Below are 16,568 nucleotides of genomic sequence, written 5' to 3' on the forward strand. Positions count from 1 at the left end.
GTAGAAATACTAGCATTCTTAATTTCAATTCTTCAAGTTCACTCAGTACATGGAATCTTGAATAGGGCATGAGATCTTGGTTCGGGTTATGTGATACCCTGATATATCGAGTAATTTGGGCAGTGAATAAAGAAATATTTGCAAGGTTCACTTTCTCCCCTGGGGTGAAAGGAGGAAATATTCAACTACCCCATTTGGAGAATTCCTGATATTCTTGCAAGTAATAGGGACAATCAGATAAAAAAAGCTGAGCCCTCTATTTTGGGGTGTGCCCCTATGAAACTTATTCTTGCAAAGGATAGGATATGCCTACTTAAATTATGCTTAAGAGTCATCCCCCCAGAGAATCTCTTTTGTTGCTCAGATGTGGCCTCTCTATCTAAGCCAACTCAGCAGATGAACTCACTGCCCTCCCCCATACATGGGACATGATTCCCAAGGGTATAAATTTCCCTGGCAGTGTGGGACAGAGCTCCCAGATTTGCTGGGAACTGGCATCATTGAATTGAGAAAGTCTTCTTGACCAAAAAAAGGGAGAGAAATGAGACAAAATAAAGTTTCAGTAGCTGAGAGATTTCAAACAGAATTGAGAGGTTATCCTGGAGGCTATTCTCATGTATTATATGGATACACAATTTTTTATTTATGGTGTATTGGAGTGACTGTAAGGAAGTATCTGAAACTGTTGAGCTGTGTTCCAGTATCCTTGATTCTTGAAGAGGATTGTATAACAATATTACTTTCACAATTTGTGTGATTGTGAAGACCTTGTGTCTGATGCTCCTTTTCTCCAGGGTATGGACAAATAAGTAAAAAAAAATGGATAAAAAATGAATAAATAAAAGGGGGAACAAAGGGTAAAATAACTGGGTAGAAGGAAATGCTAGTGGTCAACGAGAGGGAGGGGTAAGGGGCATGGTATGTACAAGACTTTTCTTTTTTCTTCCTTTTTCTGGATTGATACAAATGTTCTAAAAATGATCATGGTGATGAATACACAATTGTGTGATGATATTGTGAGCCATTGATTGTACACCATATATGGACTGTATGTGTGTGAAGATTTGTCAATAAAAATATTTTTTTAAAAAGGAATGAAGTTTTGATTCATGTAGCATAGATGAACCTTGAAGATATGTTGGGTGAAATAAGCCAGACAAAAAGACAAATATTGTGTGATCTCACTGATGTGAAATAATTCAAGTAAACAGACTCATAGAATCAGAATCTAGAATATAGGTTACCAGAGGTTGGGTTGGGGGTAGGGAACAAGGAATTCATGCTTAAATTGTACAGAATTTCTATCAGATTGATCATAAAGTTTTGGTAATGGACGTTGGTGATGATAGCACGACATTGTGAATGTAATTATCAGCATTCAATATATGTGGATATGGTTAAAGTGGAAATTTTAGGTCATATATATGTTGCTAGAATAAAAATTTAAAGAAAAATCATAGGATCGTACAACACAATGAGCCCTGTTGTAAACAATGAACTATACTTATTAGCACAATTATAAAAATATTATTTTATGAAAAAATGTACCTCACTAATGCAAAGTGTTAATGATAGTGTGGTATATAAGAACTCTGTATTTTATATAATTTATAGCATGATATTTCTATAAACCTACAACTTCTCCAAAAAAAATATTAAAATGTGCATGAATGTGCTGCCTAGCCTACTCTGAGTTCTCTCTAGTAATCTCCATTCTAAAGCAGCTGGTTGACTGAGTAATTCTAGGTTATGAGACATTTCACAAGTTAACTTCAAGTAATGGCAGAGGAATATAGTTACTAGCTAGCAAATCACTGTTCAATCAACATAGATGTTTGTCTGAAGTCTAATAGAACTGCAACATTTAATTCACTTACACCAAATCTACCCATCTTCATAGGCTTAGGTATAAATAAGACTGCCTAGTCCAAAACGTGTCTCTAAATAAGAAAATGGCCAGTCTTCCTGGACTCCATTTTGCCAGTTATTGGGAAAATTGATGTTTCTGGTGCCACTCTGGAAACTTGAATCCAATGTAGGCCACACAAGAATGAAAACAAAGATGACTTCCTGTAGTTACCATTTGGGGTAAGAAAAGATGTAAGAGAAGCATATGGAATGCTGAACAATAACTGGCATGGGTAATCACCCTTGTCTGGGTCTGGTGTTATGGATTTGCATTTTCTTTTCTAAAACACTTTTTAAAATACTGACATCTTGGCCTTGAAGACAAATGTTTGCTTACTTGTTTAGAAGAAGAAATGGGTTATGCTGGTTTGAAAACAGAATGTAGTGTTCTATTTTTTTTCCTAGTTTGTTCAGAATATGTTGCCTACCAGTGGGATTTGAAAGAAGAAGAAAAATATATATATGTGTAGGCTATTGAAGTTAAGCTGTTATCAAACCAAATATGACTATTATATGTTTAGTATGATAAATAGTAACCCCATGGTAACCTCAAGGAAAACAGACAAAATATATATCCAGAGAAAAAAGGGAAGGAACTCAATATGGGTACAAAAAATCAAATAAATATAAAAGAAGGCATTAATGGAAGAATTGTAGGACAAAAAAAGTATAAGATATACAAAGAGTAAATAGCAAAATGGCAGAAGAAAGATCTGCATTATCAGTAGCGACTTTAACATAAAACCCTTTCTTGATAAAATACTTTGAGTTCTAAGAGTAAACCAAAACTTCCTGAACATGATAAAGGGACTATGAAAAGCCCACAATAACATTGTACTTAATGGTGAAAGACCGAAAACTTTTCCTCTAAGACTGGGAACAAGAAAAGGATGCCTACTGTCATCACTGTTATTCAACATTGTACTGGAAGTTCTAGCCAGAGCAATTACTCAAGAAAAAGAAATAAAAGACAACCAAACTGGAAAGGAAGAAATAAAATTTTCTCTTTTGCAGATGACATGATCCCATATAAGAAAATTCTACAAAAAAGCTCCTAGAGGTAACAAATGAATTTAGTAAAGTGGTGGGGTACAAGATCCAAACCCAAAAATCTGTATTGTTTCTATACACAATGAATAATCAGAAGGAGAAATCAACAAAAAATTTCCATTCACAATAGCAACTAAAAGAATCAAATATCTAAGAATAAATATAACTAAGCATGTAAAGGACTTGTACATGAAAACTAGAAAACACTGCAAAATGAAATCAAAGAAGACCTAAACAAATGGAAGAACAGTGTATGTTTCATGGATTGGAAGACTATAATATGTCAGTACTACTCAAAGCAATTTATAGATTCAATGCAACCCTTACCAAAATTCCAACAACCTTCTTTGCAAAAATGGAAAAGTCAATTATCAAAATTTTTTTGGAATGGTAAGGGGCTCCAAATAGCTAAAGTCATCTTGAAAAAGAAGAATGAAGTAGGAGGACTCATATTTCCCAATCTTACAACTTTATAGAAAGCCACAATAATCAAAGCAGCATGGTATTTGCAGCAAAACAGACATATAGACCAACGGAATTGAATTGAGAGCTCAGAAATCAAGCTTCATGTTTATCACCAACTGATGTTTGACACGGAGGCAAAGACCCCTCAATGAATAATCTCATGGGCAAACAGTTCTAGGAAAACTGAATCTCTATTTGAAAAAAAAAAAAGTAGTAGAACGCCTCCTCACATCTTGTACAAAAAAATCAACTCAAAAATGGATCAAAGACCTAAGTATAAAAGCCAGAACTCCTAGAAGAAAATGTAAGAAAATATCTTCAGGACCTCAAATTAGGTAATGGTTCTCAGACTTTACACCCAAAGCACAAAGAGCAAAAGAAAAAACAGATAAATGGGACCTCATCAAAATGGAAAACTTTTGCACTTCAAAGGACTTTATCATGAAAGTAGTACTATAACCTACATGTTGGGAGAAAATATTTGGGAACCACATATCTGATAAAGGTTTGAAATCTAGAATATAAAAAAGAAATCCTGCAATTAAAAAAAAAAGGAAAGGAAAAAAAAAAGGCAGCCCAATGAAAAAATGGGCAAAAGACTGAAATAGACATCTCTCCAAAGAATATACACAAACAGCCAGAAAGTATATGAAAAGATGCTCAGCAACATTAGCTATCATGGAAATGCAAATCAAAACCACAATGAGATACCGTTTCACACCCATTCTCATTGCTGGTAGCAATGCAAAATGGTGCAGCCACTATGGCAGGCAGTTCAGAATTTCCTCAGAAAGCTAAATATAGAACCCCCATGTCACCAAGCAATCCCACTACTAAGCAAATACTCTAAAGAACTGAAAGCAGGAGCTTGAACAGATATTCCTACACTGATGTTCATAGTGGCATTATTTCACAATTGCCAAAAGATGGAAGCAACCCAAGTGTTCATCAAGTGATGAAGAGATAAATAAAATGTGGTATGAACACACAATGGAATGCTATTCAGCCATAAAAAAGGAATTAAATCCTGATACATGAGACAACATGGATCAACACTGAAGATATCATATTGAGTGAAGTAAGATAAAATGGACAAATATTGCATCATCTCACTGATTAGAAATAGAGTAGCAAACGCACCGAGTCAGAACCTAGAATTAAGGTTACCAGGGGAGGGTGGGAATAGGAATGGGGAGTTAAGGTTTAGAAGGTAGAGGGTTCCTGACTCAGCAGGCAGAGTTCTCGCCTGCCATGCCGGGGACCCAGAAAGAAAGGCATAGGGTTCCTATTTGGAATTATGGAAACATTTTAGTAAAGGATGGTGGTGATGGTAGCACACTGTGAATGTGACTGACAGTGCTGAAATATATGTATCTGAAGGTCACTAAAAGGGGAAATGTTAGAGTGTATTATGGTAAAAGAATAAAAATATTAAAAAATTCATGGAATACATTACACAGTGAACGCAAAATTAAACCAATGAGTATAGTTAATAGTACGATTATTAAAATGTACTATCGTCACAATACTCTGGAGCAGCTAGAAGGAAAAATCTGAGATGAAGGTATGGTGGCCCATGACATACTCTGGTATCTGTCCTGTAACTACTTGTTGAAGAGTGTGATGAAAACCATTGCTTTTTTCTTTCATTGCTTTGTATGTATATTATACAATAAAAAAGTAAAAAACAATGTGCTATCATCATTTTTATCAAATGTTCCACACTGATGCAACGTGTTAATAATAGGGTAGCATATGCATGGTACATGAATCATTGTTTTGTAAATGTACAACTTCTCTCATAAAAAAAATAAGGTATGAAAAGGAAAGCACCCACCTCATTGTTGTTCACTTTGGTTTGCAGGATTCTGACAAATACAATAAGAAGAAAATTATTTTAATTGTTATGAATAGTAGAAAGATATAAAATTACTTACTTTTTGATGATACAATTGTCTATCTGCAATTTTCAAAAGAGTATATTATAAAACATGATGGAGGTAACAATACAAATGGGTAAGGTGGTTTACATGGAAGATAAATTTCAAGGCCTAAGAGTTTTTCTCAATATGACCCAAATACAGAAATAGAGAAAATATTCCCCTCAGTATAGTGACTAGAAGCATAAAATATTTAGTAATAAATTAACTAGGAAGGGAGAAGGACTTGGAGAATAGCAGAGTAAAGACCGCTGAAAATCCACATCTTCAAGACCATCAGGTTTGCCACCATGGGAGCATTGAAAAACAGCAAACCAGCAGCCACTGGATGGAGCAGAATGTATTTGGAATTCCCCCAAAAGCCACATCCCCAGAGAATTGTCACTAAATAGTGACCTGTTTGGCAGCTCCCTTGAAAAATTCCCGTTCACTGGATTTGTCTCTATTTGGCCTGACCTAGAGCTTGATCACTAAGAAAAGCCTTTCCTAGGGCAACTGCCAAAACCATCAGTGACAATCATTTAACATTGAAACTGCCTAAGGCAGTGATACCAGTTGGGACAAATTAAAAACAATTTTTTTTTAATGAAAAATCTGGGAATGACATGTCCATAAGGGGATTTGAAAAGTGCTGATGTATTCTTGAGAATTTAGCAGAATATATATATATATACATATCACTAAAACTATATACACTAATATATATATTATATATACTAATTTATAGTATATATAATATAATATGCTAATACACTTATATAGTACATTACATATATTAGTATATACTACTATATATACTAATACACCAGTACTATATACTTTATATATATACCATACATATTACATATGCTATATATACTTATGCTGTATATACTATTATATATATATATAATGAGAGAGAAATTGTACATACAAGAAGGGAAATAAAATGGTACACCAAATATATATATATGTATTTAACACAAACAGGCAGTAATGCATAACTACAGAAACAAAAAAGACATTAAATATCTATAAAACAAATAGCAAAATGGCAGTGAAGATGTAATTTTTACCATGTTAATTAAATTAATGTAATGGACTGAAGCAATCCAATTTAAAGACATAGATTGACATAATAGATTAAAAAATGATACAACTATGTGTTTTATGAGAAACTCACTTTGATTTAAAGACAGAAATGGATTGAAAGTAAAAGGATGGAAGGAGATATTACCCCAAACAACACTCAAAGAGAGCAGGAGTGGACATACTAATATCAGGCAATACAGACTTTCAGTTAAACTTGTACAAAAGACCAAGAAAGATATTTTATAATGATAGAAGGATCAACCTATTAGGAAGGTATAGCAGTTAGGAACTTTTATATGTCTTAACAACAGAGCCCCAAGAGATATGAAGCATAACAACTGAGGGGAGAAATAGACAATTCAACACTAATAATTGGAGATATTAATACTACCCTTACAATAATTAATAGAATAATTAAAAGTAGATCAATGAGGAAATAGAAAACATGAACAATATAATAAGTCACTGGACCTAGCAGACGTCTATAGAACACTCCACCCAACAAAGAAGAATATGCATTATTCTCAAGTTCACATGGAGCAGTCTCTAAGATAGAATGTATTTAGGCCATAAACTAAGTCTCAATAAATTAAAAATAACTGAAATTTATACAAAGTATATTTTCTCACTACAATGGGATTAAATTAGAAATCAAAAACAGAAGGAAGTATGAGAAATTCACAAATATATAAGAATTAAGCAAATATACACTCCTAAGCAGCCAGTGGGTCAAAGAAGAAATCACAATGGAAATTGGAAAATACTTTGAGATCAATGAAAATGAGAAGACACATACAAAACACTTATAGAATATAGCTAAAGCAGTGCTTAGAGGGAAATTTATAGCTGTAAAGGCCAATATTAAAAAAGATCTCAAATCTAAAAAACCACTGTGAATAAAACTGAATGGCTCACACAAATATAGCCAACTGAACATTGACGAAGCAAAGGCAATTCAATAGACAAAGGATAGTCTTATGGTGCTGGAACAAGTAGACATCCACATGCAAAAAATACGAATATAGATATAAACCTTACACTTTTCACAAAAATTAACTTAAAATGGATAGTACACCTAAATGTAAAATTCAGAAGTATAAAACTGCTAAAAATTAACACAGAGGAAACTCTAGATGATCTTGGGTTTGGCAATGACTTCTAAGATACAACACACCCCACCAGAAAAAATTGAAATGTTGGACTTCATTAAATTGAAAACTTCTGTTTTGCAAAGTACATTGTTAAGAGAATGAAAAGACAAGTCAAAAATTGGTAGAAAATATATGAAAAACTCATGTCTAGCAAGGACTTGTATCCAAAACATAAAAATATATCTTAGAACTCAATAAAAATAAAACAATCCAATGAACAAATGCATGAAAGAGATTAATAGATACCTTACCAAAGAACATATACAGTTGACAAATAACTATATGAAAAGATGCTCAACTTCATACATGATTAGGAAATTTCAAATTAAAATAATAATGAGATACCTCTATGTACTCACTAGAATGGCTAAAGCGAAAATACTGAAAACACCAAATGCTGACAAGGATACAGAGCATCAGGAGCATTTGCCCCTTGCAAGTGGGAATGCAAAATGGTAGAACTACTTTGGAAGACAGTGTGGCAATTTTTAACAAAACTAAACACAGGCTTGCCATTTGATGCAGCAATTGTGTTCCTAGATATTAACCCAAAGTAATTAAAAACATATGTGAGCACAAAAACCTGCACATGACTACTTACAGCACCTTTATTTATAATTGCCAAAAAAAATCGGAAACAATCAAGATGTCTTTCAACAGGTGAATGAATAAACAAACTTTGCTATATCCATACAACAATATCTTAAAGAAAGTAGCTATCGAGCCACAAAAAGACATGGAGGAAATGTAAATTCATATTGCTAAGTGAAAGAAGCCATTCTGAAGGAATAATATGATTCTAATTATATGTGACTCTGGAAAAGGCCAAACCTTATAGATAATAAGAAGATCAATGGTTGCCATGGATTCAAGAGGAGGAGAGAGATGATTAGGTGGAGCACAGGTCATTTTTAGGGCAGTAAAACTATTCTTTTTGATAATTAAATGATAGATATATGACATCATGTGTTTGTAAAATCTATAATAGAACCTTACTACAGAGAGAGTGAACGCTATACTTTCTGTGCAATTTTTCTATAAACTTATAACTGCTCTAAAAATAAAATTTATATTTAAAAAATGAATGAATTGGCATATTAATAAACAAATATAAGAATGAAACAAAACAAATAATCTAGACTTGGATTGTCAAATACCTGGCAATTTAATACATAAAAATGGATTGTCTGGATTCAATTAGACATAAGAACAAAGCCGATCGGGTCGGGACTAAGGTAAATCAGAATACGGGAGTAAGGGGGACATTGTCTATATTTTAGAGCTTCACCAACTCTGTGAGACCAAAGGAAGAGAAGGTTATTTTGTACACAACATAAATTGTCTGTAGCATATAATCTAATTCAACTAGTGTGGATAGATCATTTAAACAACCCAAACACAGAATGGGAATGAGGGTTTGTAATTCTGTACAGCGTAATATAATGCTCTGACACATTCTAGAGTGTGTTGAGCAGATAATTTTAAAGTGTTGATAAAGTCCCTTGAGGGATGGGAGAAAAAATATGGAACTACTAAACTTTACCACTGGGGAAACTCCTGATACTCACTCAAACATTAGGTAATCCTAAATCAATAGACCAAGCCCTTGATCTTGAGGCTTGTTTCTGTGGAGCTTATTTACATAGTGTAAAAGCTAAGCTTACTTAGAGTTATGCCTAAGAGTTACTTCCAGAGGACCTCTTTCTCTCTAAGCCCAATTCTGCAAGTAAAGGCATTAACCTCCCCCTATAATGGACATGACATCAGAGTGAAAGTCTCCCTAGCAACTTGGGATATGACTCCCAGGGATGAGCTTGGCCCCAGCACCATGGGATTGACTATGCCTTCCTCACCAAAAAGGGGGAAAGAATTGAAACAAATAAGGCATCAGTGGCTGAGAGAGTTCAAGTAGAGTCAAGAGGCTACTCTTATGCAAGCTTCAGCTAAAGATTGCTACTAATCATGGTTTGCCAAACCCCAGTTGAAACCACTCCTGCCAAACCTAAAGAACAACTAGGGCTTTATCTGAGATTCTACAAAGGTTCCATGAACTATGATTACTTTCCAGAAAACTGCCATCTCCATATGGGTTCCTAGGCCAGATGGGTCCTGAAACCCAGAGGAGCAGCCTCTCCAGAACATTAACTAGTTAATGTTAATAGGGCGGAACCCCCCTATTTCCTATTACTGACAGCCTTTTCTAACATGAAAAATTTAGAATGGGCATAGGCCAAATACCTCTGATGACTGGAAGAAAGATCAAAGGAGAAGGTGAGTTATAACAGAGAAAAGATTTAACAAATGAACACGGCTCTGAATCATTATATTGCCATTTTAGTCTCCAGTGTCTTGGAGCAGCCAGAAAGGAAAACTTAAAGTTGTGGAAATGCAATTCATACTAAACTCTGAAATCTGTTTTATAATTAATTATTGCAGTGTGCTTTGAATTTATTGCTTTTCTTTGTTTATATATTATTTTTTCACAATTAAAAAAAGGGAAAAAATGGCCTGTCTCTATTCAAAGGGAAAAGGCTGGATAATTTAATAAATGGTGCTGGCACAACTAATATCTGTCTAGATGAAGATAGAGTTGGCTCCCATACTTAAACCAATACAAAGATAAATTCTAGTTAGACTACAGGCTTCAATATCAAAAAACTGAATGACAAAAATCTTAGAAGAAAAAAAAATCTTAAAAGAAATATATCTGTACGGATAGGGATTGGAGAAACTTTACCCAAAACAAGAAATACAGACACCTTAAAAAAAATACAAACAATTTTTAAATGTATGAGAAAAAAGATAATATCAAGTTGAAAAATAAATCTTAGACCAGAAAAAATATTTTCAGCATGCTTTTCAGTTCAGTTTCCCAGGGAAAATGATCCTAAGACAGAGATGGGCAGGTAGGAAGTTGATTGACATCTATCCTCAGAATCAATACCTCTGAGGCAATGAAGAAAAATAGGATCGAGCAAAGAGAAGTGTTTCTGGAAAGATCAGATAGGTGACTCACAAAATTAGAGAAATAGTCAGCCAGTAAATCTGGATTAGAGGAAACAGAGTAGGTCTGGGGATTTCAGGGCTGGGGTTAAGGACAATCACTTTAAGATGCCATCCTAAAATTCGAGATTCAGACAAAATTCATTTGTTCTAATGTGGGTCATGCCCACTGTTGTGGTCAGGATAGTATGGTTCCAAAATCGGCGGTTTTCCTGGGTTGAATAGTGTCCCCCCAAATTCATGTCCATCCAGAACCTCAGGATGTTACTATATTTGGACACAGTCTTTGTAGATGTAATTAGTTTTATTTAAGAAGTCATGCTGGATTAGGGTAGCCCCCTAGCATCCCTTGGAAACTAATAGAGCAGTCCACTAGATTTGCATGGGAGGGAGGAGACATTTTTTTCCCAAAGCAGTGAATTTGGGGCAGAAAACAATAAATAATGACCACTTAGTGTGGTAATGCTTTGTTAACCAGAATTCTGATGAAATAAAATGGCCTATTTAATGTGAACCTGCCAGATAGTGATAGAAACTTTGTACTACATACCAACTAAGGTTGTGAACGGGGCAATGTTGATCAATAGCGACTAAGTATTGGATGAAGAAATAGGATGGTGCGTCACATTCTGGAATAAGTTGTCAAACACTGAAATAGAAAATTGATTTCTCCAAGAAAGTTTGAAACTGCAAAGTCTACGTAAGTGAAATTAACTTGATGTTTACCTAAATAAATTCTAATTGGTTAAAAAATATCAAAGTTAAAAGATAAATGATAGATTTGGACAAAAGTACTTGCAACACATAGAAACATATTAAAGTAAATTTCTATAATATATACAAACTCTTAAACTTTAAAGAAAAAGACCAGTAACTCAAAAGAAAAATGGACTAAGTAAGTGAATAAGTGACTCATAATCAGAAAATTCAGAGGCAAAAAAAAGGGAAAATATGTGCAACCTTGCTAGAAGTCAGTGAAATGTAAGTTAAAGGAAAAATGAAAACTGTTGTCACCAGGATGAAGTCTGACCCAAAAGATTATTCATAAAAACTTCCATCTAACTTCTATTTCTGCTTGAGTTGCGTTTACTTTCAGAAAAACATAACTGCAAACATTTGCAAAGAAGCTAAACTGTTGAAAATGGCAGCTCCTGCAGTCATCACCCTCTCACTGTGCAGTGACACACAAGGTCCCCAGCCCATGAAGTAGCGAGAACCCATCTTGATGCTAAACTCAAGTCCCCTCCTTGCTGTGGTCAGGAAGGCCCCTGTCCAGACGATGTGCACTAAGCCCTAACCTTGCCCGTACTTTACCTTTGTTCATTGTCACAGTAAATTCTCCACCTCTGGGAGGGATTTAAATGCCATTTTCTGAATATGCAATGCATGCAGAAGTATGTTCTAGCATGACTAGGGACTGCACATGCTTAAAACCAAGGTTTTGAAAACCCCTTGAATTCTTTGAAAATCTCCTTTCTCCCTTGACCCAACCACCTACACACACATTCTCTAATCCCCTATAAAAGAATCCACCTCCCTTTGGGGAGAAGGTGCCTTTGGATCGAGTCCACTTTTCTCCATTGTTTGGCCAAAGAATAAAGTGCTGCTTTGCTTTGCCAAATCTGGTTTTGTTCTACTGGTGCAAGTGACCTGGGACAGGAGATACGTTTTAGTAGTCCAGCCCAAATAGGGTCAGTAACACTACCACTATTCACTTATCAGAATGATTAAAATTATGCAGAGTAGATTGTTACAGCCTTTTTGAAGGCTATTTGGTATCTATTATGATTTTAAATAGACTAATGTCACATCTGACACTCAATCCCTCAGAAGTTAAAGTACCAGAGCATATGGATACACATATAAAGATGTTTTCTGTAATATTGCTGGTAGTGACAATTTTTTTTTAATGAGGAAGTTGAATGTCACAGATAGAGGAACTTCTGCAAAAAGTTTGGCACACCCATACTGTGGAACATTATGCAGCTTCTAAAGATGAATTAGAGCTATACCAGTTGTACTGGAAATATTTTTATGATATATTATTTAATGAGCAAGGAGTAGAGAAATGCAAATACTATGAGTCCCCGTTTTGAAAAACAAGAGCCCCCCAAAAAACCTCAGATAAAAAGAATGATATTAGCATGAAAAAATTAAGGAAGGCTATACATTGGTTAACTTGGTTACTCTGTGAGTGGAGGAGAGTGTCAAGGGCAAGGGTCAGGTAGGAAAATAAAAGATTAATTGAAAATACAGCATATGTGAAGTGATTGTGTATGTGCATATATGTATGAACATATGCACAATGAGAAACATGAAAACAGAATCACCAAAATGTGAACAGTGATTATTTCAGAGTATGGGGATTTACTTCCTTCCTTACATTTTTATATATTTGAAATCTTACAACAAGCACAAAGTTTATATAGAATCAGACAAAGAATGGTTATTTACTGTACAATATGTGTGTTTGGCCAGTTGCCATGGGGACTGAAGATAAGTCAGAAATACATCCTGCCTTTGCAGGCCCTGAAGTTAGTGGGGAGACAGGAGGACACAGCCTGCTGTAACATACAGCAGACTGCAGTGAGTGCCATAAGAGAGACACAGAGCGCTTGGAAAGAGACATTAATTCTGACTAGAAAGATCTGGAAGACTTTCATCAAGGAGAAGGCATTTGATTTGGATCTTGATGGCTGGGGAGCAATTCAACAGGTAAAGATGGAGATAAAAAGCAACTGAGGAAGGGCTGCAAGGGTAGTTCAGTGGCAGAATTCTCTCCTGTCATGTGGGAGACCGGGGTTTGATTTCCAGTCCATGCACTCCCTCCCTGCCCCCAAATTTTTTTCAACATATGGTGCTGCAATAACAACACAGTCACATGGAGAAAGAATGAAATGTGACTCTCACAATACAGCATCCAAAAAAAAGAAGCAATCCAGGATAAGAGGACAGAGGGAGCAAAATAAACAAGCCAATAAGCACCAGTGCCATTTTTAAAATGGCAATTGGCCCAGCCTGGTATAACTGGAACACTGGTGTCTTAGTTTGTCAGGCTGCTATGACAAATACTGTAACCAGGATGAAGCATTACCTTCAGCTTAGCACTTACAAGAATTTCCACCCAACCTTTATATTATCTATACTTGCTCTCAGAAATCAAACTTAAGAAGGAAGTAACCATAAGAGCAGCCCAAACAACCATGGCTGAGCACCTTGTGCAGAATGCTGGGCACAGATGGAAAGCATTGAATGTTGAGTGTAGATGGTGCTGAATGCACAGAAGGACAATCTGCACATAACCAGGCCATGCCCCCTCATCTCTTATAGAAGAATCTCACTCACTTCCCTTCGGGAACAGAGTAGCTTTTGGACATGAGTCTACCCTTCTCCATTCTTGGACAAAGAATCAAGTTCTGCTTTATTTCACCAAATCTGGTTTTGTTCCATCAGTGCGAGCACCATAGAACAGGAAACCTGTTTCAAGGGTCCAATCCAAGGAGGAGCAGTAACAATATCACACAATGGATAGGTATTGCCTCATGGTTTTGAAGCTAGAAGCAGGCCAAAATTAAGATATCAGCAAAATTGCTTCCTCTCAAAAGACTGGTAGCATTCTGGTACTGGCCTTGGGCAATTCTTGGGGTTCCTTGGCTTTCCTGTCACATGGAGATGTCCTCTCCTTTCTCATTTCTGGAATTTCCAGGTTCTTTTTTTTTTTTAAGGTCTCCATGGATTATGGTCCAACATGATTCAGTTGAGCCACCCCTAAACTAAAAATAACATCTTCAACAGGTCCTATTTACAAGGTGTTCACACTCACAGGGACATGGATTAAGAACATGTATTTTGTGGGGTACATAATTCAACCTAACATAACAGGTGTTAAAGAGGCAGAAGAATGGAAAGATAAATCAATTCCCAACTGTAAGAATGCTTTGCTAAATTTAGATTGTATTCCAATTGCAGAGTTGTGTGTGTGTAGTGATGGTGGTGGGGTTGCTCGCTTCTTCTGTCAGGAGAGTGACATTCTCAGGTCTATATTGGGATAGGGAGAGACAGCAGGCAAGAAAATGTTAGGATTCTATTAAAATGATTGATCCTTAGGTAATTAAAGCCTAAAGAAACAAAATCAGCAGTGTTGGGGATGCAGAGGAGCTGACAAATTCCAGAAACATTTCTGAGGTAAATAGGGCAGACTAAGGTGAAAGTGAAAATCTTTTGTGTCTTGGCAACTGAGGGTTTGAGGATACTACAATCCGGGAAAAAGAACACTGGTGGCGAAGGTGGAGATGCGGTGCTAAGTTCGGTGAAAGATGTGGGTATGCTGCAGAATATAGGAGTGCTGAGAAGAATAATGGGCTGAGAGTCTGGAGGAATTCCGAGGTAAAATAAAAACCCAGCAGAGATCAGAAGGGCAAAAGCTCAGTCTAGAACCATAGAACTAAAGATCGGTTCTGGATTTTTAAGTTAGCTATGGGGAGGGGGGCAGGTGGGCATAAATCCATGCACCTTCTTAACCTAAGCAGCCACCATGGAGGAGGATCAAATTCATTAGTTTCTGCACACTCCTTATTTTCTATGTAACACAGTTTGTAAAACATCTAAGAATGTCACTACTGTCCTCTTGGAGTGGGATCCGGGACAGGGGCACCTGCTTTATGCCGTCCCCCAACCCCACCCCAGCCTTCAGCCAAAAGTTTCCTTAAGGGTGTGAGAAAAAAAGCGGGATTTCTCAAAAAGTGTAAATACATCTGAGATTTAAAAAGAAAATAAATGAAAATGTGGCAAGTCCAGATGAATTTTCCAGGACCTTTCCCAAATTTCGCATTCTATGACTTCTCCTTAGGGGGGCCTTAAACATGAAAGTTAACATTTTTAGTGAGGGGACTGGGGGTGTCTCACTTGTCCGTGGCCTCCTCTCAGTATTCTTGGGAATATTAACGTGTTTTGCCTTTTTCTGATTATAAGTATCAAACAACGTAGCGAATTTGGAAAACTCAGTATAAAATAAAAAATAATTTATAACGCCATCCCAGAAAGGAGAATTAACATCTGCGCGGATTCCTTAGTCTCCCCGGACAGCCGCTGGCCCCAAGCCCGCAAAGGGGCGCCGAAGAGAAGGCGCTCGCTGCAGGAGGGGCTTTTAGGAAGACCGTCCGAGGAGGGACTGCCAGAAGGGCCCCGGCGATCGAAGATGTCGAAGGACAAGACAAGATGGCAGAGCTGGCGGCGCGTCGGGTCCGCGGGTTCCGGAGACGTCCGGAGCCTCCCCTGGGTCCGCGCGGAGTCCGGGCGCGCCAGGCGGGGCGGCGCCAGGGGCGGGGCGGGCAGGCGGGGCCCCGCCAGTGCCGGCGGCCAGAGGCAGCCGGATCAGCGCCGGGCACCGCGCCGGCCCCGCAGGGCATCGCGCGCCCCGCGCACTGAGCACGCGGATCTCGCGGTCCAGCCGCCTCCACGTCCGGCTCCCGGCGCGGCGATGGGTGTGGGTCCCTCCCCCTGCCCTGCCCCCGCCGCTCCCCGTCCCTTCGAGCCCCACGAACCCACGAGGGACGGCGGGACCTCAGGCGTCCCCCGCACAGCCGCGGGCTTGGCGCTTCTCGGCGGTCGGGGACCCGGTGAGGTGAGCAGAGCGCCTTCGAGGATCCCCAATTCGGGATTTTGTAGGACCTCTCTATGGACACTATTATATCCACAAAACATCAGACACTTAATTATAAGGTTAAAAGTGGGAAAAGGGGGAGGGGCTTTCTCTCCTCTCCAGAATCTGGGCAGTTTCTTGGGAAGCAGTTAAAAAGCTATCTTAGAAACCTGAAGAGAGCACGGGATCAATTATCAGGGATGCGAATGGCGATTTCAGAAGAGGGGAAAGTACAGGAATGTGGTGTGAAGATGGTTCTGGGTGTGTGTGTGTGTGTGTGTGTGTTAATAAGCCGCAGAATCGTTAGTGTTGAAATTGAGGGATCCTGGAACAGATTTC

General features: G+C 37.4%; 1 protein-coding gene across 1 annotated transcript in view; it reads left to right on the forward strand.

Moving 5' to 3' along the window:
- The first annotated feature begins 16,097 nt into the window (after window positions 1-16,097).
- The window catches only part of GPR156 (G protein-coupled receptor 156), a 157,065-nt gene continuing 156,594 nt past the window's right edge, over window positions 16,098-16,568 (forward strand). Inside the window, exon 1 of the mRNA XM_077118217.1 lies at window positions 16,098-16,211. The gene's annotated coding sequence lies outside the window, so the exon portion shown is untranslated. The remainder of the gene's footprint in view (window positions 16,212-16,568) is intronic.

Source organism: Tamandua tetradactyla, chromosome 10 (genome assembly GCF_023851605.1).
Source record: "Tamandua tetradactyla isolate mTamTet1 chromosome 10, mTamTet1.pri, whole genome shotgun sequence".
NCBI classification, from domain to species: Eukaryota; Metazoa; Chordata; class Mammalia; order Pilosa; family Myrmecophagidae; genus Tamandua; species Tamandua tetradactyla.